General features: G+C 43.1%; 2 long non-coding RNA genes across 2 annotated transcripts in view; both read right to left on the bottom strand.

Annotated features, from left to right (window-relative positions):
• LOC112557651 overlaps positions 1–24,599 on the bottom strand; it is a 30,807-nt gene extending 6,208 nt beyond the window's left edge. Inside the window, exons 1-2 of the long non-coding RNA XR_003097980.1 lie at positions 23,802–24,599; positions 23,336–23,623 (exon numbers count right to left, since the gene is read on the bottom strand). This is a non-coding gene — a long non-coding RNA (uncharacterized LOC112557651). The remainder of the gene's footprint in view (positions 1–23,335; positions 23,624–23,801) is intronic.
• LOC112557650 lies at positions 937–4,841 on the bottom strand. Its single transcript, XR_003097979.1, has 4 exons — positions 2,975–4,841; positions 2,206–2,326; positions 1,807–1,949; positions 937–1,500 (listed from the first exon to the last, which is right to left on the bottom strand). It is a non-coding gene; the product is annotated as an uncharacterized LOC112557650 (long non-coding RNA).
• Positions 24,600–26,633: the final 2,034 nt, after the last annotated feature.

Raw genomic sequence — 26,633 nt, 5'->3', positions numbered from 1 at the left:
TTGTTTTGCAAGCTACACCCCGAAGTGCTGTAGCCAAGCCGTCGCAAATAAATATCGAGCTTGCGGCCCACCTGTCCACTGAAAGTAAATCAGGACAATAATGAAAATTCCAATGCCCACATGATCAGTTTCGTCGAAGTCATTGTTCCAGGATACTCCACATACCAGTTCAAATCTCACTTCGAATGTTCCCGGACGCCTTTGATGTAAGTAAACGTAATAAAATAAAGTAAAATGTAATAAACTTAATAAAATATAAATAAAAATGCCAAAATCAAATTTTAAGGAATGTGAACGTCCAAGATATGTATATATGCATAAATGTATCCGCTAAACATACCTATAATAATGCTCTCTCTCACACACACACACACACAATAAACACAAACTTTCATAGAGATCTTTTGTGAAATTTTTCAGGCTCTCCAGGGTTGGATTGAGCCTCATCTGCCACAGCAACGAGGGTTCAACAATAGAACAAAGCTGCTTGACACCTTGTGGTTGCTGGGACCAAAATCACCCTCCAGAATATATTCACCTATATTTGCCATACCACGTCTATAGCAAAGCATCCATCATCAGTGTTTGCTTTTCTCTTCCACCAACATTTATTATTTCATTATATAATTTGAATATTTTGCTTAAATATCTCTTGCATTTGTATCAACACGCGTAATTTTTTTCCCCGTGCAAATTGAGTTGTACATGTCTTTGTGTCACCATCATTAATAATTTGTCCACCATGTGCAGATATTATATGATATGACCATTTATATTTATGATTGGTGTGATTTTGCCGTTGTGCTTATATGTTGTCTACATACTGAAGTTGACACAGCAGCAGCAAAGCATTGTCATGCACCATATGGCTGTGTATTTTTTTCATCACTGTGTTCAGTTCTCTCCCAGCAACCTTTATTATTTCCATTGCATAATTTGAATTTTTTTATACACATCTCTTGCATTTGCATCACCACTATGATTTGTTTTTATTCGTGTAAATTGAGGAGTGTGCATGTCTTTAATTCCTGTCACCATCCTTAATAATTTGCTTTGTCACCAGATGCATGTCATGTTTTGTGCTTTTCAAATTAACTATAGTGTCACTTTTTGTGTTTAGCTTTGATGCAACACTTTTCCAGTTATAATTTCTCATTTAATTATCATGTAATGTGTTTATCATGTAATAAATTTTCATTTGATTTTACTAATCCATGGTAGAAACAAGTGTGCTTTAGTGTGTACATGATTATCAGGTAAATCAGGAATTTTGGGTTTTTCACGGTCACATTAAAAAAAAAAAAGACATTTGTAAGGGCGTGTAAGTTTTTTTATTTAGTACTAAAATCAAGACAGTGACAATATCCTTTATTCAGTAGGGTCGTACTAATAACCGATACTGGGAGAGGTGAGGAGTCTCCTGAGACATTCCTTGCTGTTCTTGCTCCTTTGTAGGGGTGGCACATTGCTGGCTATTGGAGATCTCGGACAGAGTGTTTACTGAAAAATAAATGTGAATGAATTATGACCAATATATGGGCATGAAAACCCAAATATGTCTGGCTTGTATGCCCATGGTAACTGCTCTTGCTGGAACATGCATAAAAAAAGTTCCTAACTGAGCTTTTTACATATCTAGACTCATCTCTTTGTGGCAGAACAGACTTTTGTCACTACCCTCACCAAATACCTGTAGGAAAAGAAACATTAAACAATTAATACTTGAACTGTCAAATGTTTTACTAAATATGGCTATACTAAAAGTATGCTTTACTTGCTTATTTATGTTATAAATGGTTCTCTCACCTTTTACACCCCCCAGTGATGATGATGTCACTGGTGGGATGAATGAAGGGTCTCCTTCCAAGATTTCAGCCATTCTGGAATAGAAATTCCATTGTGATCTTCCCGGGCCCGTTTTCTTGTTGAAATCTACTATAGCTTTGTACCTGTTGGGACACAAGTACCAAATATGATTGCATATATGATTATGTATCCAGACTAATTTCCCATGGCTACAAAAAATCTCTACTCAAGCTTGGTTGATACTGGTGAGGTCTTGTTTACAGGTTAAATGAATGAATTGTGGTAACAAATAAATAAGAACTTGCAGAACCTTAAAAACCTGTGATGTTTTGTTTCTCAGATCTATGGAAAAATGTTGCACTCAAAGACAGAAAGCCGAATGGTTTTGTAGGAACTCACCATATTTTCATATTGCTCCATTTTTTTCAAGTTGGAATTGCAAATTGTTCTTTATGCTTGGCATAAGTGTCCATGAGGAGAAGTACTGCCCCCTTGGTCCATTGATTTCCCACATTCGTTTCTGTTAAAATATGAAATCAATTAATCAGGAATAAAAACAGGAAAATAAAAACCAGCATAACATAGTGATATGTTAAATAAATGCAACAGTATCAGATTCAAACTTTGATTCTAAACATCAAAGAATAGGGTAATTGTACTATTTTCTTCTGTTGGAAGGATAGTTCAATAATGTACGCAATATTTTCATAGTTGGGTTATTTGTGAAAATCATTAAAGCCTTCCATTATAACAGCTCTTCGTGGCATTTATAACACTGAAAAATTACCTTTATCACCACCTTCAGCATTTTCATAACTTGAGATAATAAATTTTGGAACTAGAAAGCAGAAAACTAAAACTTTAAACACACACACAAGAGGCCGGTACGCGCGGAGACTGCAGATTGGAGGATACTGTCGGGGCTAAACATTGTTATAAAATTACTCTCGCTAAAACATGTGAATATTTTGTCAACCTTGATAATAGGGTATTTAAATAGCAATCGTTAAAAGACACCACTTTGTACACGGCCTTAATCGTAAAGCTCCGTACTCGGCAAACGCCAATCCGACTACACATTGTCTGAAATAGCTCCCGCTAAACAAATAAATATGTTTCCACATAAATAAAAGAGTATTTTTAATACTTATCATTAAAAGATACTTACCACTTTGTATCCGGTCCAATATTCCTTTTTAACGGGAGCATCAAAGAAACTCTCATCTGCAAACTTGAAACCGACAACAATGTCGGCCATTTTGAATAGCAAGCGTAGGACCTCCACAGGCCGCTAGCTTTGCTACGCTAGGGGTCTAGGTTCGCTAGCTTGTAGGGGCGCGCTCTTTACACTTCCGGCTAGATTGGCTAGCTTCGCTCGATTCGCTACGCCTATGCAACACGTCTCAGATGTCCAGGGTGCAGTGTGTGGAGGTAAGTCTGGTCCTGTGGCAGCTTGTGGTCCTCACTGAGTCACCAGGTGTTTGCAAGTCACAATACAGGAGGTAGTTTGCACACCAACCACTCGACCAGGGGGCGCTTCCTGTGCGTGCTGAACTCCACGACACCCTGGGTTGTGGTTTTAGTAAACCTTCAGGCTCCACCCTGGGTGCGGACAAGATGCTGCTAATTCTTCGGTTTATATTAGGAACTACTTTGAGACCACTGTATCAGTCTGTAGGGTGGTTCATGTGTTGTCGTGGCATATCTTGATGACAAGATGCACACGTCACATGACTGGCTGGAACACGTGACGTGACAACCCGGAAAGTGAGCGGACTGAACGTCACACATGGAATCCAAGTCAATTTTTAACCTCTTTAATTTATTCGAACATTCGAAATGCACTAAACTAGAAGATACGGGTGGCTGGAATGAATGACAGAGATGTCATTAACGAAAGGAAAAACCCGGATCCTGTGATGAGATCGGGTCACGTGCAGGACGATTTGAGAAACGGGTACACAGTATGGCGGGTAGTGGCGAGGTAGAGATTTTATAAAATAACATTATGACTGTCTGTCATGACTTAGCCATGCAGCTAGCAGTTAGCTATGCACCCGGACCTGGCTGTTAGCGACTTGGGACACAGATATACACACAAATAGTATGTGAACACTGTGAACACTGTGAACACTGCGTGAGCTTTACTTTGTAATGGGGTGTGTGTGGGTGTGTGTGTTGAGAGAGAGAAGGAGACAGGCGAGAAGCAAGTCATCCCCATGAGATATGCCGGCAAGCAGACCGTTTACAGATGTTTGAGTGTTTACGGCCCGCAGTAAACTGTGAGCTGTCCTCGGGTGTGTGATAAGCGATGTCTTGAGAGTGACGGATGCTGACGACGCAGCCTCCCTGTAATGTAAGGTTCCCTCCAGCTCCAACATTCCCTGTTAACTTATTTCTCCTCTAGCACTGTACATTATGTCTGCCCAAGATTTATTTTGACGGAAAGGAGAAAAAAGTTGAGTACTCGGGGTAGAGTGTTTGTGTGGAATGTCATTAATGGAGTCTGTCAAGAGACAACAGTGCATGAAAGGTTCATTGCCGGTTGTCGATGGTTGCGCCGCTGGTGTGGCTGAAGGTTGTGAAGATATGGAGGCGAGAGAAATGATATATTGAAGTGATTTGTGGTCGGCGGTGTGTCTTTGTTGATGAGAAAAAATGGGCAATGAGCGAGGCGGGACTAGAGAAAAATAGAGAAATGGGGAAATAAAAAGCGAGGGAAGTTAATGCAATAAGATTCATCATACATATTTGCAAACACATTTTATTTAGTTCACATCTACTCGTCATTTCATATTTTGTCATTTCCGATGCTGTTTATGTTTGTTTGTTTCTTAGTGTCTGTCTGTATGTCTGCCTGACTGCCTGCCTCCCGTCTGGAAAGTCTCTTTTATTTTTTGCTGAAGAACAGAAAGGTTGAAAGCGTGTGTGCGACTAGTAAAGATGTGTGTGTGAGCGGTGGACGATGGGATACAACAACAACAACAACAACAATGTCCCGACGACGACAGACCTGTCAGACTCAACGACCGTGAAAAGCAGACAGCATCCGATGACGAGGATGAGGGTGGGTGGGTAAGGGAGCGGGTTTGTAGACAGGCGAATAAAAAGGAAAAACTGATGAACCATTAATATGGTTGCTTCCCTTGTCGAACATCAGTTATCCACCATGACACATCATGCTGCATTGGCTGGAAGAACGATGACTTGGCTTGCCCAGTGGCCGTTGGTGTGACATCATCAAACAGCGAAGATGAAGTTACAACGGCCTGTGATGTCATCAAATCCTCATTACAGGAAGAAGGGCCACAAGAGCAGCACCGAGCCGCTGGGTGCCAAGACAGTGAAAACTGTGTGTTGTCAGTTCGAATCTCGTCTTTTCCAAACATTTATTTTCATGTTTGCGAGACTGGCTGAAAGGAGTACTCTGGTTTCATCTCTTTCTTCAGAATGGAATGGTATTCAAGCAATAAAATAATTTTAAAATAAAAATAAAATTTTCTGTCCAGTCTTTGTCCGTGAAAGCTGAATGTTTCTTCTCCTTCTTCTTCCTATTATTATTATTATTATTACTATTATTATTATTATTATTATTATTATTTACATTCTGTGCCGTGAAAGCAATTCATTGAAGAATGACGACAATAACTTAATTTTTCATGTAAAAAACGAAAGGTAAATTAAGACAGAAAAAATAGAAGTTAAAGCAAACAGAAAAAAAAACCGTTCACGGTAACGGTCCACTGAGCAGCAAACTGTAAGTAGTTCACTGTGTCTAGGCACAACAGGAAGCCAAGTCGTCGACACCTTGCTCTTGACCTAATAAATCAAAGACCCAGGTGGTGGGTGGGCAGGGTGTGGGTTCCGGTCAGAGGCAATGGTGAGAGAGGAACCAGCCAGTGATGTACAGAGACCGTTAGACTACAGCGCCCCCTTCAGAGTTCTAGCGCTCAGGGGACAGCAGTGTGGAACAAATGTTTATAATGGCGTGATAATAAAAAAATTCACATACACGAGTCAAAGACACACAAAGAAGGGAAAATAAAATAAAATAAAACAAAATTAAATTAAATAAAATAAAATAAAATTAAATTAAATTAAAATCGACGTAAAGAAGAAAGGATGGTATATCGAAAGAGATGAAAAACCCAAAGTACTGACAAAAGAAAAGAAAGCAAATAATCAAAAAGGTTTATTTCCCAGAAAAGACACGATAACTCTTGCCACGAGCCTCAGATGTTACCCCGCGAGCCAGTAAGTGACATCCACTTCATTTTATGTCAGTTTTCTGCGAAATTTTATTCATGAAGCTCGGCCATCACCTTTCATGCTCCTGGAATCTGGAGCGATCAGCAAGACCCAGGACCTGGTGCTGCCTGGCAACATCCACACGGACCGTTAATCACTCAGGACGCTGAGCAGGTGATTAATCCTCATCCTCATCCTCAGCCCGCCTACAGTCAATACCAAAAAGTGAAATTCGAAATTTAAAGTTTTTTATGACTCATTTTTTGGAGACTGAGTCATGCTTGAGGATGAAGACTAGGCAGCAGTCATATCTGATTTTTAATATCTAAATTAAAAAATATTAGTGAACAAGGTTGTTTAAAAACTTTTAAAATAATAATAGGATGAACTCTTAAAGTAGAAACACACGAAGAACGTAAATTAAAGAGAAGAAAACGAATGAATAAAAAAAAAAAAAGAGAAATGGTACATTCATGCAACTTTATTGAGTTCCAGTAGGACTGTGTAAATCAAGATGCACTTTCTTTTTTAGGATAATTGCAATAAGAAATGGTTTCTTGCAGGACTCGAGATATCAAAATTAGGAATTATAAAAAAAAATTAACATGGATTTGAAATAATTCGGTTTAGCCAATGTCTTTCTCCTACTGACTCAAATAATACACACCCACCACAATCGTAAGGCAGAGGAGGGGCGGGCAGGAGGGAGGCAGAGTGAGCGAGAAGCGAGTGAATAATCACATCTAGTTATGTCCCTTCTATGGCCCAACGTTTGTTGACCCAAGCTCGACCACTCAGCCCTGGTCACTCTGTCTAAACATCATTCTTTCGCCATTTTCTGCTTGAAATCTGAGCTAGCCGGCACAAGGAGAAAAAAAAAACTATCCTTCCTCCCAAGAAAAGGCAAGAAACCACGGAGACACAAAAATATGGGGACTACAGACGTTTTGATCAAGACGTCTGAGTTCAATAGACTGATACCTCACACAATCAATCATAGAGGAGGACAGAAAATCTCTGACTTTTGACCTCCGACCTCGGCGACGCGTAACCTTTCTCGTCTTCCCTGATCGATGCCGCGTGAGGGCAAAGGTCAGGGGAGGCAATGAAGGAGAATGGAGACTACAGACGCAGAAGACACATTTGATGGATGTCCCCGAGTTTGATCTTTAGCTTCGTATAGAAAACATCTTGCCAGATGCGCCGCTCTCAATAACGAGGGCGGCTTTTATTCCTCGCCGTCATGGACGTATTTACTCTCGTCCTCCCAGCCAGCCCGACATGCAGGCGGAGCGCTTGTACAACCTGGCGGGGTACTGGCTTACATGCACAAGTGGGGTGTGACTTGGTGACGTGTTCACTGGTGTTACAGTGGCGTCACTTGGTGACGTGCGCAGCCTGCATGTTACAGTGGGGTGTGACTTGGTGACGTGTGCACACTGGGTGTTACCGTGGCGTCACTTTGGTGACGTATTCACTGCATGCTACAGTGGCGTCACTTGGTGACGTGTTCACTGCATGCTACAATGGCGTCACTTGGTGACGTGTTCACAGCATGCTACAGTGGCGTCACTTGGTGACGTGTTCACTGCATGCTACAGTGGCGTCACTCGGTGACGTGTTCACTGCATGTTACAGTGGTGTGTGGCTTGGTGACGTGCGCACGCTGCATGTCACAGAGCTACATGCGCAGACTGGCGTGGAGACAGATGTTGGCTAAATGCACAGACTGTCGTATTGCTCGGGTACATGCGCAGACTGCTGTTACTCGGGTACATGCGTGAACCAGCGGGTGGCTGAGTGACGTGTTGTGTGGCTTGAGAAATCAGCGCGTGTCCCAAGTTTCAGAGGGAGCCAACCTCTGGCTTTTCCCTGTTAGTCAATGGTCGCTTGTAGCAGCTGATTGAGGGAGTAGTATTCTGATAAAATAAAACAACAATCACAACATTAATTGAAAAAGATTGCCATGGACAGGTAAATGAGTATAACAGATAATTCACATTTATTAACGTGTCCGTCTGTTTGTCAGAGGAGAAAAAAACTCGCTGCTGTTGACACCACCATGTCCTCCCTGGTCGCCTTAGCTCCAGTTTAGTTGACTGCCAGGAACTTTGAGTTTCACACAGTGGCAACAAAAATATCTGTGTTTACCTTTGTTTGTCTGTCTGTCTGTCTGTCTGTCTGTCTGTCTGTCTGTCTGTCTGTCTGTCTGTCTGTCTGTCTGTCTGTCTGTCTGTCCCTCTAGTAGATCAGCGTGTGTGTATTCAGTGCACATTTCGAAGTATCGAGATCATTAATTAGAGACCGGAGCTGATTTTGCATCGAGGGAAGCTAACAGCTACTTACTTGTTTTACATCTATATCATCATCATATCATCATCATCATCATCATCATCATCATCATCATCATCATCATCATCATCACTTGTTAAAAAACAGAATAAAAAAGTCGGGGGCAAGAGAAGAATAGACATCTAGAGAAAACTCTGCTCGTTAGCCGCTCATTATGAAGGCAGCCATGCCGGTGTGATGTGCAGTTCGCGTGCCTCAGTGCGGGTGACACGGAGAGAGAGAGAGGAACAGAGAGAGAGAGGGGGGGATGAGACAGACGAATATATTATTAACAGTTTCATTAATAATAATACTTCGAAGCTTTTGGAGGTTTTCGAGGACATCAAAGTCTTTGTGTCTATCGGACGGTCTCTGTATCCCTCTTTCTCGCTCTCTCTCTCTCTAACACACACACAAACAGAAGGCTGGGGGGTAGAGACGGAGAAGTCAGGTAGAGTTCAACACAAACCTGCCTGCAAGAAGCAGACTGTATTAGAAGATGGCAGACAAACATAATTCACCGGAGCAGCTTTTGTCTGTAACTCATTATAAGGAGGACGGGGACAGTGCACCACGTGACGCCGAGGCCATAGTCTCGTCTCAGACAAGGCGCCTCCCATGGCGATTCTGGAAGTTTAACTCGGATTCCACTCTGAAGATGAGGCAAATGTCTGAACATACCATTGGCGCCTCCATAATCCTGTTACACATATCAACGTGAGAATCTTCTCGTGCTGCTGAATATTTTAAAACTTAATGATCACGAGATGTGCGCCTCCAGACCATACAGCAGATGCACTTATATTTATATACGTGAGTTCACCTTCAGTTCATGGCTGTACTTTCCTTCCTTCACCTAAGGAGAGTCTATGTCTGATGTAACTCGCATCTTGGCAGCGCCTCGTCCGAATACTACGTCGTGTGGGTTGTATCACGTGGGACGTAATATAGCCATGTTCTGTAGTTTGTAGCATGTCAGGGGACATAATCCAGACTACGTCATATGAACTACGTTGTGTAGATTACGTCCTGTAATCTACATCATGACCATGGAAGACCACGTGATACAGCTTAGTTATCTCTGAACTAAGGCTTTCACGTGTTCCACTCAGTTCATCAATTTTCATCGTCGTTAAGGAAAGCTAGGAGCAGCAAAAGATTTTTTTAAATTTATTTTACTACGTTTCCCGGTTGACTGCTTCATTGTGCACGCAGTGTGTCGTATCATTGCTGATGTTTTTCAGGTGGGTCCTGACCGCGGTCTTTGCCAGGCCACCTGCCACACACTGCCCACCATTGTCTCCTGCAATTCTGACACAAGAGCCGCACGACATCCTCGGCTCGTCAAGTGGCTGGAGGTTATCTCGCAAGTTTCCGGAGGAAACAGAACGCCACCCTCTCATTTCATTATGAAAATAATCTGACGTCACGGAAAGATAACTGATAAGGCAGCAGCAGAGGTTTCCTCCCTTTTGATGCCGGATGAAAGCAATCATGCTGCGGTTCCAGCCTCCTCGTGAGCTCTGCGGACTCCCTCCTCCCCAACATCTCAGCTCCTACGATTACAGTGTGGGAAGAATTTCTTTGGTGTCCGTGCCAAGGCTGTCCGACAGAATTCTTCCACTCTGGGAAATTCCAGCCCACGAAAACGCGCTCGTCGCAGCTCGGCAGACCATACGGAGGGAGCGAGGTGGAGGCAGAAGGAAACATCTCTCCGCTCCCTTGTTTACATTGGGAGCAGACTCTCAGCGCCATCTCCTGCAGCCCACAACAATCGCGCAGACTACCACCGCGACTCGCATTGCTGACAACAACACAAGCATGCTGCTAGCACGAGCTGTGAGATGAGTTCCTAGACGACTTCATCATAATGTAATGTAAACATGTAATATTAGATACAGGGAAACCAAAGAAAGGAGAAGACAGAATGAAAGAAAGATAAACAGTGAAAAAATTAAAAAAAGGTAGATAGAAGAGTAAATACAAATAACGAAGGAAGGTGAAACAAAAAATGAATGGATGAATAAAGAAGACGATCAAATAAAATAACATACGTGATAAATCAGCATTTTTTTCATTTATTAGATGATTTCACCTTTGACCCAAGAGATAGATACATGAGCTTTTGATAGTTCATGCTTGCGGAACTGTTGCGCGTGACCTTTGCACTGTAAGGACAGAATCCGATCAACGGATCAGGTCAGACAACTCGCCGCTTTCGTCAAAGCGAGGTTATCTTCAGCTTCTTTTTAGTCATCATAGTCATCACCATCATCACGGGCATCACAGTCATCAAGGGCGCTAGTCAACACAGTCATCAGAAGCTGTAAACACGAAAAACGAGTTAGCTCCCCCTGGACTACTTTAGACTTTGAGAAGGAACTCATGAATATTTAATGAGCTGGTCACGCCCGTAGCGCCGCCATCAGCAGGCGAGCTCACCTGAAGGCATTCCGTCGGCACGTGCACCTTATGGGTATCCATGGTAATGACCCTCGCCACGTCTCCGGGTACGGCGGCGGACATCAAAGACACGTGCTACTCTATGTAATCGGCGCGAGATCTGTCTAGGTGACTTCAAGTCAGTGAAAAAGCGAGCTTTCATGATGCAGGCGACACCTGGCTACGTGGCCTCGGTGTTGTGAGTAGTCGCTGGGTGGCTCTGACTTTGATTACTACAGGTTAAAAAATTAGCATGTATCCTAACACCTGAGCAACATCAACTCTGCTGATGATGATAACGATAAAAATACTTGAACAGCTACCTTCCAGAACTTAATTGAGAAACATGATTGCACAGTATATTAAGAGATTTGCATATATATATATACAATCCATGTCTGTACCTCTGCACCAGCGAGGCCCCCGTCTGCCAGTCCAGTTGAATGGAAGTGACCAGGTGAGCAGCACAGACGACATTTTCACCTGTAAAGGGTGATCAATCTATGGAAGCAGAACCAGGTAACATTTTAACTAAGGCCGTAAACCTGTCGAGATAGCCTTATAACTGAGATTCGCTCACAGAGTTCACTAAACACTCGTGGCGGAGTATTTATGAGAGAAGGTAGCAGCCGCCCTAACGGTGAATACTTTCAAATCGTCGACACCTGCTGTTGCGGTTTATCTCCGTTTTCCCTCCCTCTCGTAAGTGCGTCTGGCGCCTGACAGAATAAGCAGGTGAAGACAAACTGTCAACACATTATTATTATTTTTATTTCATTATTAGAACTCTGTGCTGGGAGAAGGCCCTTTACCTATCAAACGTATCAAGCACAGATATACATATTGTGTGCTTATCATTTCACGTTTTCATTGTCTTCCACGTTTCGCAAGCGTAACGAACACTGGGAGAAAGGGAGAGAGAAAGGTTCCCTTTGGATGAAAATAGCGACAGAGACTGAGACGAGTTTCACGGAAGACGATGATGAGGACGAGACGTGCAATGTACATCCACGAACAGCTTTGTACGTCCGTCAAGCCTCAGACCTCATTTCTCCTCTCCCCATCCCTTCCAAAGCGCGAGAGTGCGGCAGGATCTTCCTCCCGCGTCCAAGAGTAAGATGGCGGCAGGACGTGGCGAGGCATGATGGGACGTCAAGACCAACAAGAGACTAGCTGCGGCCGGTCTTTAGCCTGCGGGAGTGGCGCTGGCCGATCTCCTGTCAAGCCGAAAAAGATGTCTGAAACCCAAAATTGCGGCGGCTGCCGCGTCTCCGCGCTGTCCGTGATGGATGAGGAGGCTGAGCGCACCCAGGATCCTCCACGCCCAGATGCTGTCCTTGCAGGACTGCACGACTCTGGCCTCAGTCGTGACTGAGCATGCCCGAGGACATGAGACGACGATCGGGGCGATGACAGTGGCAGGAGACAGTGGAGTCTTTACTAATATGTCCGCCGCGTGTGACAAACAACAGTTGCCGACAAGGAATCAGCGTCAACCTTCGTCTCAGAAATGTCACCGAGGTGTCTCCACACGCCATAAAGTACACATCGTACAACAACCTTTGTTTTACACTATTGAACAAAATAAGATTAATAATGATTTAAAGAACGAGGATTTATAAAACACACACAACTTATGTTATTAAAAAATATATTTTGCTCCATCTATTCACCCAGCCCCTCGTGCAGTCAGTGTGACGTGCAGTCAGTGTGACATGCTAACCATGACTAGTCTTTCCATTGCGATGACACAATCCTCACATGTGCCACAGGAAGCTAAGCCTGATTACCGCAATGGACAGGTCAAACCCCTGACCCGCCGCCAACAGTGAGACAGTCATTAAGCCTCCTCCTCACACTCCAAGACAATGACCAAGGTAAGATATCAATCCAATATATTTTCTGAAGTAAAGGCACATTTTGCACGTGAGTACCTAGAGACACCAGTTGTTTCTAAAGTTTCAACACAAGAAACTCTCTGCTTTTCCTGTTTGTCACATACACTGCAGACTTTTACAAACAGTTTGGGAAACCTGTTGGCTCTTGTTTGTCGCCTGTTTGTTGTTTTCCAACCCATTCTAAGCTTTCATGTCTTTTTTTTTTTTTTTTTTTTTTTTAAGGTTTTTCGACAGGGTTACAAAGCCTGATTGCCAGCACTGAACATCAGTACCATTCATCGAAGTGAATTGCTGAGAGGGTAACGGCTATCACCAGCGAACTCACTTTGTAAACACTGTTTTAAACAAACTCGGGGTCCGTTCGACAAGGAGTTTCAGACATTTGAAGGCGACTAACACAGTCAGCGAACATTTGTTTTACACTGGATATCACAATTATAATTCACATCAATCCACTTATATTGCATTCATATACAATGTTTTTGTAATCCGAGCCAATGTCTGAGTTTCTGGTGCCACAAACAAGTAAACAAAGACCAAACAAAGACCAAACAAAGGCGGATCACACGCCTTCTAGTTTCTCATAGAAGTCATGGATTACAGTTGGGGGCGGTGGTGGTCTCAGGTTTCAAATGTTTCTTCTTCAGTTTTGTTGTCTTTCGATATCGTGCATCTAATTAGCAAGAAATTCTCGTACGAGCATTACTCAGGTATGTTTTGCAGACTGGAGGGAGAGAAACGTGTCTTCATGTGAAGTGGTTTAATAGGAAAGTCTTCTGATGCAAACAAGCTCCCACTCACACACACACACACTCACACACACACACGCAGGACTTGTCTCTATGACCAGCATGCACCACTCGCTTCATGCTCTCCAAGTTCCACTCCAAGACAGGCAGTCGAGGGCTCTGGCATGCGCGGTGCCAGGAGAAGGGTGGAGCTTAGATCCATAAAAGGGCACGCGCGCGCGCGAGTGGAACGAACCCCCTTCGTTGGCCCTGGAGCCTGCCGCCAAACCGTCCATCACTCCATTCGCCGCGGGGACGATCGACGGGCAGATAACTGTCACCTCATCTTATTCCCTCCCCTCGCTTCTTGGAACTGGCCTGCTGCCATCCTGCAAGACACCGAGCTCGGCCAGTCTGTGAACACACCCTGACAATGGCACGTGCGCTCCACATGTGCGCGAGCAAGCGCGTCAACTTGGACGTCTTCTGATGTCTGTGTTTGTGTGTAGGTTTGACGTCCTCTGATGTCTGTGTTTGTGTGTAACTTCAAATTGGTTTTGTGTCTATATTTGTATATAGTTTTGTCCTGCTTTGATGTCAATATTTGTGTTTTAATGTCCGTCTACTCCTTTTTCGTTCTCCATTTATGTCAAGGGACATTACTGCTAGAAGAAGTAAATGAATATTTCCCTGCTTCTGCCGTCTCCGCAGTCGCCGATGGCACTGACTGTGACTGACTTGTACAAATGTTTGTTGATGTGTAATTATTCAACACATTTCATTCTAAACTCGCTCCTGTATCAATGCTTCAGGAAAAACTTACGATCATTCTCAGCTGCCTGGGGCGAGTCGCAGAACACATTTTTAAATGTAAACACTTTTAGTCGTTATATCTATTTAGATAAGTACAGTTAGAAACACACAGCGCGACACAGTTTTAAAGCTTTGAAACTATATTTGTTTTTGTATAAAGGATGAAAATACTTTAGTCAGTTCTTTGTTTCCGTCAGCACTTTATTTCGTATGCGGTGATACTTATCTGCTCTATGGACACAGAATCTATTAATTATTTCTGTAAACAGAATAACCCACCTACAGTTCTCTATGGAGAGATTCTTACTATCCACCTGTTCCGGCCGTCAAGGTAAGTAGCTGAATGGTTTACAATGGTCCTTCAAGCTAGTGAGGACAATAAATTGGCTCTTCATCCGGTTTATTTTCCCTTAGAAAGATCTGTGTGGGTTTTTATTTGTTTTTGCTTTCTTTTACTACAAAAATTGAAAAAAAAATATGATTCAGCTCTTTAGAAGCTGGTGAAGAAGGCGGTGCCGTTCACGTGACCTGACAAGCAGGATGTTGCTGACGACGGAGAACACACCTCTGGCTATCAGCCGCTGTTTTGTTGTTGTTTTTGTGAGACAAAAAACGAGCTGTGTCATCCTTTAATTGAAACCTTCCCATTTGTTATAATCTATTAAAACGGGTGTATGTCAAGCTCCACCCGTCTGACACACCCATTTCCTCCTCACCCTCATCTTCACCGGACACGGCTGAGGTAGAGACGCCCCCTCGCGGCGGACAGCCGAACAAACGTCCTTCAAGGGGGAGTAATTTTTCTAGGTGCCGCCATAAATCATCATCAGGTGTGAAGGATGTCTAAATTTAGCCTTCAGTCTCTCTGAGTAGAAGAATTACTCCATCTGACCCTGCAGCAAGAAGGTCAGGAGGTAACCTTTGCACTGACGGCCGTTACTGTGACACAATAGGTTTGTTGTAGCGGAGGATGCTCAGAAATGTCTCGTTGACTGTTGGTATATTTATTTATTTCTAGAACATTAGTGTTTTGTTCTGTCAATGGCGGCTCAGTTGTGGAGGATGCGGAGTGTGAGGCTGGCTAACTGTCTGTGATGAAGGCTAACTGTGATGAAGGCTAACTGTCTGTGATGAAGGCTAACTGTTGCCACTTGCCGCACGCCCTTGACGTCCGTCCCTGCAGCTTGCGGCTAATTGTCTGCAACTTCACCTTCAAACGCCAGATGGCGCTGCGGCCGATCCCCCCAACATCTCCTGGTAGGCTGGTCCAGACGGAGACCATTAGGCCGATCAAAAGACCGTTTTGGCGACGACATACCCAGCATTCCTTGCCACGAAAATGAAAAGGTTGTGTGTGTGTTTCTGTGTGTGTTTCTGTGTGTGTGTTGGTGTGTGTGTGTGTGTGTGTGTTGGTGTGTGTGTGTTGGTGTGTGTGTTGGTGTGTGTGTGTATACGTGTGTGTGTGTATCTTCTCGTGTGTGTGTGTGCGTGAGAGAGAGAGATACAGAAAGACACTATGAAATGGACGGTGTGAGGTGTGCGTATGTTTTGTGTGATGAGTGCAATGATCGATGATTGTTTTGTGAGTGTGACGATGTTATACAGGACACATACATCACGTGTGCTTCATCCTCTGTCACGCTTGGCAGGATGGACAATGGCAATAGTGGAGACTATTTATCTCTGATACTCCTACTCTGAAACATGCACACGCCTTTCTTATGTCATTTATAATATCAATATACTTTCCTCCTTCTGTACAGCTTTTGAAACTACTGTACATCTCAGATGGAGAGCTATTCTGAAGACCAGCAAACCATTCCCGACAATAAATATCCCAGAGCCTGGCTCTAAATATCTTTAAAACCAGTTTCTCATTTTCCACTTGGTAAAACATTAATACATCGCCAGAACCCTAACCAAATAGCAGAAATAGCACCAAAGTATGTTTGATACCCAGTTATCAGATTCCCGAGTATGTAGCAGACACAGCATCAGATGCCGAGTGTCTGGGAGGCGCAACCAGTATTTAACAGATTTAGTCGCCAGAGATAAAATGTAGGGGAACCTGCCTGTCTCTCCAGACACCAGCCTGTTGGATGTTTTTACTGGAACCCAGCAACATTTTACATGAAAATAATGGACTTTCCTACTGTCGCTACTCTGTTTTCTATTTAATCCCCATATTTCCGAGGCATGCAACAATATTATTATTATTTTTATTAACCTAACCAACTTTGCACTCGGTTGTCAAAGAACTGCCAGAGGTCAGTTTATTTGTGAAATGCTTGATTGTTGTGTCGTCGGCAAACATTTGGTTGACTGGGAGATGTGAAGAGGAAGGTGGCTGATGTAGACAGAGAACAGAAGACCTAACCTGAATCTTGTGGAATGCCGGATCCGACCTTTGGTCTTGACCTGTGACTCTGAGTTCTGTTGGAGAGAAAGGATGGAAGGAATTGGTGAAGTAGTGACTAAGCTTGTAAAGTTCTAATTGTAGAGATGTTAGTGTTGTGTAACAAGAGTGTTTGGGTCTAAATCCAGCTTCATTAGTGTGGAGAATTTTATGTTTTATTAGTTTGTGAGTTTGGAGATGGGTATGGCTGTTTATTTCAAGGGTTTGGAGAGTGATGAAAAAATTGAGATCGGTCGATAGTGGGATTGTCTAGAGATAGATATCGGGTAAACCGATAAGATTCATCAACTGAAAGTCAATGATACAAGCGAGTTTATCAGGATGTTTTCCTCTCTCTCCACACAAGCACTGAAATAATGAAAAATTCGTAAGCACTCGTTGTTCGACACAGACACACGATGTCCGCACATCACGTGACGAGATCTGAGCGGCTGGGGCGTCAAAGCATTTTAAAATGAAATGAAAGAATGAAATAATGTGAAGGAAGGGTTGGAAAGAGCTGACCGCAAGAGGTCACGTGACATTCCACCCCATCAAGAATTTTCGGAACTTGAACTCGCTGCTTTGATGTGGAACTTCACGTGCGTGTATCACAGCAGCGCGATGCTCGGTCATGAACAGCACAACCTTCCTCTTTATGTTCACATCTTATTTTTCTTTATGTTCACATCTTATTTTTCTTTGTGTTCACATCTTATTCTTCTTGATGTTCACGTCTTATTCCCCACAATTTTCTTTCGTTTTTTTTTTTTTTTTTTTGGGGGGGGTGGTTCTCCTTCTATCTCTCTCTCGACATCTCTCTTTGTTTCTTTCTTTTATTCCTTCTTTCTTAGCCGCTGTCTTATCCTGTTTCAGAAAGGATTATCGAATGAAATTCCAAAGCAAAAAAATTGAAGATACAGGAATTGAAAATGTTTTGCCGTAATCAGGAAACAAATACGCCTTCAACTTATTATCTAGATATTCTTATAATTTTTGTTACATATAAAAAAGCCCGAGAGACATGGATAGAATGACGAAAAAAGAGATCGTTATCATTGTCGTTGATATCGTTCCCGCGTTTATCCTTTCTAAACACAAACACGGATCTCATTTCCACAGTTTTCTCTCTCTTTCCCTCCCTCGCTCGCTCTTCTCATCAACTCCGTAGGTACATGGGCGCGCGCGTGTGTGTGTGTGTGCGTGCGTGCTCACAACAGTCTGTTTCCATGACGGTAGATGTGTGCGTGCACATACTCGCGCCAGACAGCTGCGTGCGTGCGTGAAGACCTAAAAGCTCCTTGAAAGAAAAACTGTTGATGGAGATAATTTTTCGCAAGATAGGTTTTACGGGGATCTCTCTATAGCAGCGCCCCCCTAGCGAGCCGAGATAGAAAGCTAGACGCCATGTCTCCGAAGCGGGACAACTCTAGTTTACTTCCCAGCATGCGCCTCTTCTATATGAGCCCCTCCCCGCTGAGCCCAACCTTCATAAATTTACTGGCGATGTCGAGAAGCGGCGCGGAGTTTTCTGCTCCTTTTTCACAAAACCGAGACTTGATCGGGGTGGATGGGAGGGTGGATGGTGGTGGGTGGGTGTAGGTGGGGGTGGGGTACAAAAAACTCTCTCTAGGGCTTAGATTGCTTTCTGTCTTGCGGCATGGGATGCTGTGAAATATTGATCCTGAGCTTTACAAACTGCCATTGTGGGTCTGTAACCACCCCGCACTTTGTGAAGTGTAATACAAGTGAGTGGAAAATTGCCCGACAGGTAATGTGTGGAAACACGCACAACATTACATTTTTCTTGCACATCTCTTTATTAACAGTCTCTTCTTCGGTTCTGTTCGCTAAGCTCCTCGTAGATGTTTCCATGTCAGCAAGTTTATTTTATCTCTTCGCAGTTTCAAAACTAAGCCGGAACTCAGTTGTTGTTTTCCATCTGACCTATAGGTACAATTGTAGCAAGAACTGGAATGATATATTTCACTGTTTGTTGTGAAATGCTTATTTATTAGACAAGGTCTGCAGCAATAGGGGTGGTGGGGGAACTTCACTTATCTCAGAATACTCAGATATACGAGTTTGTCTGCCAACACTCACCTTAGGGCATGAGTGCCGGGGTCTGGGGACATTTTTCAAGGGAATTGTTTCACGTGACTTCACGAAATGTGCTTGGAGTGTTTGAGTGTAACATTATCTCCAAAACAAAACATAATAATCAAGAAAATTGCTTCCATTATCAAACTGTGGAAACTTGCAGTACTGTCAGTCAAAATTATGGTATATGACTCAATTCTGTATTTGAACCTCAGCTAGAGTGACCTGTCCTTGAATTCCACCCGCCATCCCTTTCACCCACTCATCTGACACCTAAACAGATGGCAGTCATCACCGCTGTGGTCACAATTTCTTGATTTTTTAAAAATCTCTTGTTTGTCGCGTGACGAAAACTGAATAGTAGTAAACAAATCATTGTGTAATGAAGGATTGCCAGTTCATTTCATACTATTTAGAATGAAACTAATTACACAACATTACAGTCACTCTTGTGGAACCTAAAGCCTCAGAGGTCGTTTCCCTGCATATGTTATTTTTTTGTCTACTCGCGCGCAGTTTGTGTGTGCGTGCGCGTGTGTCTGTATTGATATTATAGTCTGCTTGTAAATCTGAGTAAATATGAGTTTATATATACACCGTCCGATTGTGCGTGCATTAATCACGGTCTTTAGCTGTCTCACATAAAAACAAGTATCACATTACGAAAAAATTATAAATATTCTGTTAATGCCTATCAAACTCGCTGTGAACACTACGTTGTAGCTCTGTGAACAGCCTGACAGAGATGAGGACAGCAGCACTTCACATTGTGAACAGCACAAAGCACTAGTTGGTTGAACAGACATAAACATCTCGTCATAAACATTCACAAATCACCGAGTAAGCTGATAGATAGCATATAAAAATCACAATATAAAACACAGTAAACTACAAAACATTCAAATTACATTCAAACATTTCATTGATGACTCGCTAGATGTGAACAAGAGGACAGGTGTGGCAGTGGATGGGAGGCAAGTCTCAGTGGTTATTAGTCCCTCCCTTTGTTCTCTAAGAAACGTTTTTCACTGAGCATTTATAGTTCTATTGTGTTTCTCTCACAAAGAAATAATAATATAAAGATGTTGTGTATCAGTGGCAGGAGGAACCCGCTACGGACTCAGGAGGCAGGCAACTCCATCAAGTGAGCGCCAACACACAGGTGGACGACGGTTGCTGGTTACCTCCCTTGAAATACAGCTGAATCATTTCTTAAATCACACACAGCCGGGTCTTTCAACACACACACACACACAGAGAGATACACACTGACAAACACATGTATGCAACCATCCACGCACTGGCGACTGTCATTCATCAGACACAAACCACTCTCTCCTCCTCCCTTTGTTCTCTGTCTGTGTCTTAGATGCCTGCACGTGTTCTCGGTTACAGGTGCTCAATACAAGTGTAAAACATTGAAAACATATTTTTTTATAAAGCAATTAATACTGTTACATGATCACTAAAGATGTTGTTAGACTTTACAGCTGCATTATAACAAACTATTAGCGGTTAATGGAAGGAAAACCCCTATCCCGCCCCTCTTCCCCTCCCCCCGCTACACACACAAACACCTGAGAACTTACATCTCGTATGAAAGCTGCAGACTGCCCGTAATATAAATTTAATTTTCTCTAGTATTTATTCATAATAACAATGGCATTATTATCTATGTTTGTTATTTGTCTGAGTCGTTCACACTCCATCTCTCGTCATCTGCTTAACTGCCCTCTGCATCTTCTTTCTTTCATGAATGAGCGAATGAATGATCGATGGAGAGATGAATGTAAAGTTTAAATTAAGTTCGCATAAAAAAACATTATTTATACCATAGCGCAGCATTTTATTTTTATTTGCTGTGTTTGAAGAGGCTGTACTTTATATGTAATTGGTTGGCGACATCGTCTTTAATCAGTAATTGACTAAGAACATTTTAAAACTTTTATTTTGCGATGATAGCAGCTGCTTCCATCATCTCCACGTGGCAATCAGTAAGAAATGGTTTCGAACTCCTTTACACAATCGTCTTGTAAAGAGCAGAGCTCGTGGTAACAGTTCGACAATATTTTGAGTTCGACATCTACACGCATTGTTTTCTTCCATCTTTCTCCTTTCCCAGACTAATTTTTCCTTCAACCTTTTGTCTTGTCCGTCTCATTTTCGATCTCTCTCTCTCTTTCGTTATCTTCTCATTCTATCTTCCCGTCTCTCCCTGTTCTTCTCTGTCTCTTTATCTCTGTCTCTCTGGTTGTCTGTCTCCCTCATATTTCGCTACCGAGACTTTTCCGGGGAGGTTTGGGGGGTGGTGGTGTTGGTGGCAGGGGGTAGAATCCATTCATCACAGCTTGGGATTCTGGCCAGATTTAGCCACCATCAAAAACCGTTTAAGCCAAAACAAAGGCTCAGACAGCCAGCATTCTATCGAAGAATATCGGAATTGCACGAAATGAGAAGCCATCGATTTGCGGATATCCCGCCTCTCCCAGGAAAATGGATTCTCGAGTGTTGCAGGCTCGCGGGTAGGCAGAAGGCAGGCGATTTCCAGAAGTGCTAGACATCCGAAATCTCGCGATAGAGTTAAAATCTCGCGAGATAGAGTTGCAGCAAATTGCGAGCTCCGCGAGATGAGACACCAGTGGTGGAGACAGAAGCCCAGGAATTTCTTTTTTCAAAGCTGTCGGGTTCTTTAGTCTCCGTTAATCACACCCCCGGACCTGCTCTTCCAACAAAGAAAGGTCTTTTGTTTTCATCAGCTTTCCACAAAAGCTTGTTACTTCATGCTGATGTCCACATTTGATAATGATACCATTTTTCTCCTGTGAAAGCCAATACACTTTTTGGGTTGTCGCCCTGTTGGCGTCTCATCTGACGAGAGCAGTGATGGATTAAGATTAAACACACGTGAACTGCATAATGATTTAAACCCACGGCAATTTCCTGGTGTGGTTAATAGTATTGACATGTATATTTCATGTAATGGTTGATAGAGGAGTCGTAGGAGGGAAAAAAAGATAAAGTGGGTAAACAGCAAAGGGAGAGAATCCTAGAACAGAATCATTGAGAGGGTTTCCAGCGCGTCCGTATGTCTGTCCGTGCGTGAAGCTGCACACTTGACAAGCAGTAGTTTATGTGGATGTTATGTGTGGTTTGTTATGTGTGGATTGGATAGTCTGTCACACATCCACACGCACGTACGTACACAGGTGCGCGGTATGCACTCAAACGCAGGTACCTCGCATTACATCTCACAAATCTCTACAAATTCTGTTGAAACCAGATAAACTATTTCTGACAAGTTCTGCAGCAAAGCCTAGTTGTCCTTTGTTACAGGATAATATAACATACAGCTCGTCCTGAAAGAAAGAAACGTCGACAGACCAACAGACCAAATGACAGCTCGACAGAAAAATGAATCCGAAAAACAGAAAAGCAGAGCACAGGCAAATCGGAGAGTACAGAGCCAGGAGGAGAAAATAAAGTTATAATAAGAAAAGGAGGAGGCCTGGAGATGTGGGCGATGTGGTGATGTTTGTGTTCTATGGTGTGTCAGTTCCACTTCACGCCTTGTCGGCGAAATGGGGGAGCGGGTAGAAGACACATTCCTGTCGGCTTTGTTTTTGTTTTCCTTTTGTTTGTTTTTTCCCTCCTTGAGCCATGCATGTTCTCAACCTTCTCATGTCTCACTACACACGCTGACACTTTTCAAACCAGTCCCCAGACGGCACTCACACTCACACGCACGTATATATATATACATGTATACACGTAAACAAATTATCCATCTACCCAGCCCAGTGTATTGTACATTTCAAATTTTGTTTTTTCTAGCAGGTTGGCGGTTCGCTTCCCATGAACCAGGGATTCCAGCACGATGCTGGCCTGTGTGTGCATTCTACACCGACAGCACCGCGGTGCCAGACTTGTTTGCTGAAGTTTCTTTGTTCTCTGCCCCTGTCAGTCCAACGCCACATGAAAGAACTACAGATGGAGGAGCTTTATAGCAAGCAAACTTTGAAGTGATCTCCCTTGTAAGTAGACAATGATGAGAAACAATCGCTTTTTAAAAAACCCGGTGTCAGACGGAGGTGAGAAGAAAGGGGATGGGAGGTTACAGAGCTTGTGAACCTGACACGAGGCTAGAGAGACAGACAAACACACAGACATAACATAGCAGTACAAACATGTGATCGCACTCAGCCACAAAGGCGACATTTTAAAGACGAAAATAAATAGTCTGACACACACAAACAAGTGTCCCACAAGGCAATATTTTTTGTAATACCAAAAAAAATGAGAGCAGGGACAATCTCTTATATTAATGTGTATTCATCCGTTTCATTTTTTGGTATATGTGCGTGTGTGTGTGTGTGTGCTTTCGAGAGTGTTTACCTCTCCTCCCTCTGTTTATCTACCTGTTCATCCCTTCTCTCGCTTTCTTTCTCCATCGCTCCCTCACGCACATACAAATACATAAAAACACACAGACACATCCACACACACACCTACTCATAGACGACAACATAATAAACAGTCACCAACGTGAGAACCAAACACACCGACAGCTGTCATACCTGCTGACATCGGCCCACGAAGAACTCACAGGTTTATCCGAATCCCATAATCCACTCTGACCACAAGGTGACATACTTCAGGAAACCACAAGTCCTGGGTGTCCTGCTTCCGCAATTCCAGTTGTGATGACAGAATCCAGCAACAACTTGACTGCCTTCACAGTTCGCTCTACAATCACACCTGTACTTTTGCAGTTCCTCCCAGTGTCCACAGCTCTCGTCATCCTTCGGCAACGCTGTATCCAAAATGACTGATGATCCTTGACAACAAACTTGAAACACTGTAAGCTGGAAGATAAACGAAAATCCTCTATGAAAATGTCGGCGTCCTTATCTTCCGCTTCTAAATCATTTTGTTGCTAAGGTCTGTCTGGTGTTATTCAAAAGAATGGATACTTACAATAATCAAACTGTAATCAACAGTAACCAATAATGACCGATGGTAATACACACTTGTCTTACTCACCTGTCAGACGGGTCCCACTCTCTATTCATTCTGTCTGCGTCTTCTTGCGTGGGTCCACGTGGGTAGATTGTGTACATACAGGGGTGGCCTGCTGGTGGCTGTGTCACTTGTTGTGCCAAGGGAGCCAAGCAGGAGGACAAGAGTCCACAACCCCGTGTATCGGCGACTACAAGCACAGCCATGGCGGTGTGGGCAGGTAAGCAGGGTTATGTAGCTATAGTTCTTGCTCGATGAGTTCAAAGTCTATGATCATCTTTAAAAAAATCCCACACACACTCACACACGCAAGCAGGCACGCAGGTACGCACACACACACACAAGCACAAGGAAACTGCAGACAAGAAAAGCCTGTTCACCCGTAAAGATCCCCCACAACTGCCCCCAGGCATCGTTGGCGCAGACAGCCATGAAGGACGTCGTCTGCGAGGAGGACTGTGGCCAAACTGAATCCTCCAAACCCTCCCTACAGCAGCATGTGCGGTGATGGCGGACAAACGGTGGCCTCAAACGACAGGAGAGGTTTCAATAAGCGCAAGGAAAATGGCAATGGGAGGGAACAGAGAAAGGGGCCGAATAAAACCTTAAACATAAATCAAGAACGGAAGGAGGGTAGCTGGTGTCTCTTCTAATGGCTTTTGAATGCGTTCATCTGGTTGGCTCGTTACAATGGATTAGTGCTCGGACGCGCGGAAAAGTGGCTAATAAATAATTCGTCCCTCCCTATAAGTCGACTTTTATGAAACGCGTCGCCGCCAAAAGATGAAAGCTGAGGAAGCCGCGGGTTGCGATTTTTTGATGAGCGCCGTTTATCACGTGATACACACAACGCGGGCGAGCACTCTTCCTCAGGGGAGACAATCTGTTATCCCAAGGCCGACGTTCGGGTCACTCGCACTGTCGTCACTGTGTTGAACTCTGGGATTGCCAAAAATAAAATATAATCACACCAAAATAAAAATAAAACATCAAAGAGCGCGCACACACTAGCTGTCTTCACTGAACCGAATTAAGTAAACAATAGTTTTTCTTTCGTCGTTCTTTGGAAGATTTCACTTTTTTTAAACATGTGAATATATATATATTTGTGAATGTGTGTGTGTGTGTTGATTCGAAAACAATAACAATATAAAAAAACAATATGAAGACCTCCTTTTCCTTTGGAAACCAGTCATTTTCTTGAAACCTCTGGACGGGATCGCCTCTCCTTATCGAGGAGATAGCACATCGAGGGTGAAATCCAAGAAGCTGGTGAGCCATCGTCCTAAGTTGAAATCGATGATGGAAGTTATGGCTGAAAAATGGCCTCCGTGTCACAGGCGACAGGAATTATTCTACACCCACAATGGCGGGGCTGGAGCCCTGTAGTATTCTCGTTTGGTCTCTACTACTCCTGCAAGTTTTCTCTTGTGTTATCAAGTTTTATCTTACATCTCACGTGCACGCACACACACACACGCATACGCACATACTCTCTCTCACACACACACACACAGTCACACACACACAACCTTAGAGAGTCGTGACACTTGAAACCTTAAATGTAACTGACTTTAAATGTAACTGTCATTATGACACGAGAGAGATTAAAGCATCATATTAAAGCAAAAAAAAGCAGAAGATAAATAAAACAACTTACAGAATAAAAGTTTTTGGTTTATTCTAATCCAGCAATACTTCTATGACCATTACGATCTTCATGAATTCATACCATAATAGAGAGAAAATTATTTCCCCTTTTAAGAATGCCGGCATGTAATCACATACTAGATTGTTCATAGTACTAGAATACTTATTTACACCTTGATATTTTTCATTATTCTCCATTACTGAACTGTTGGATCTACGCCATCTTTAAATTCTGATGCAAATACTTTACCAACCCTCCCACCTCCTTGATGCCAGACACCATCAAAACCATTCTCAACAACACGACTTTAACTTTAACCCACTCTGTATGCTTCCCAGACTGGTGTTGTTGTACCAACATCTCATACACCTGTCTGCACAGTGTTGATGGTGGTCACATGACTAGCAGTAGCCACTGAGAATACTCTACGGATGTATATACATCCACAGGTTGTCTGACCACTTCACCATATCACATCAGATTTGAAGAATGAAGTGGGTATATCTTTAATGTTTCAAGTGTTAGTTTTTTCTACAGGATTATTTTTGTCTAGGAAGCAAATTTCAGCGCTGGATGACAGTATTCGGTTTAGCCATGCGCCAAGGAGTTTTCTTAGAGGTCTTTGGAATTTCATCCCTCCTTTCTTTCCTTTCGTACATAGCTTAGTCCACAGAGAGAGACTAACAGACAAGGAGGATGATGTTCTCGCAGTGTGTGGAACACAGCAAAGTTACACCGGGGCCAGAGATGTAACAGTGGATTAAACTGCTAACTGTAGATGCACTGATATCCCAGAATGCCTCGCGCGTGGTGATAACGTGTTGTTGTGTGATAAGCGGGAGCTGGGGGGGTCCCACTTGGCGGTGTTTATGTTCTTGTCAGCAACACGTGTTTGGGAACACAGGACTTGTGTTCGGGTACTGTGAGAACAATCTGCGCTCCACATAGTCGGATATCGTTTGGTGCTCATAAACACACAAAGTAGGCCACGTGACCGCATCCCATAATTACCCGCGTGATGCTATAAACATATATAACTTGTCGTTTGTGTCACCTTTGGTGCGCGTGTGACCTTTGGTGCGTGCAAACGAACACATATTACAAACTGTACCAACAATATCAACATCCAGTCACATGCATGTTGTACACAGCCTTACAATCACTGACAGTGACTGTGGCAATTAAAGTACAATAAATGTTATGAC

The sequence above is a fragment of the Pomacea canaliculata genome, linkage group LG2, assembly GCF_003073045.1.
Source record: "Pomacea canaliculata isolate SZHN2017 linkage group LG2, ASM307304v1, whole genome shotgun sequence".
Classification (NCBI taxonomy): domain Eukaryota; kingdom Metazoa; phylum Mollusca; class Gastropoda; order Architaenioglossa; family Ampullariidae; genus Pomacea; species Pomacea canaliculata.
The sequence above is the reverse complement of the archived record's forward strand: the minus strand, read 5'-3'. Positions and strand labels throughout refer to the sequence as shown.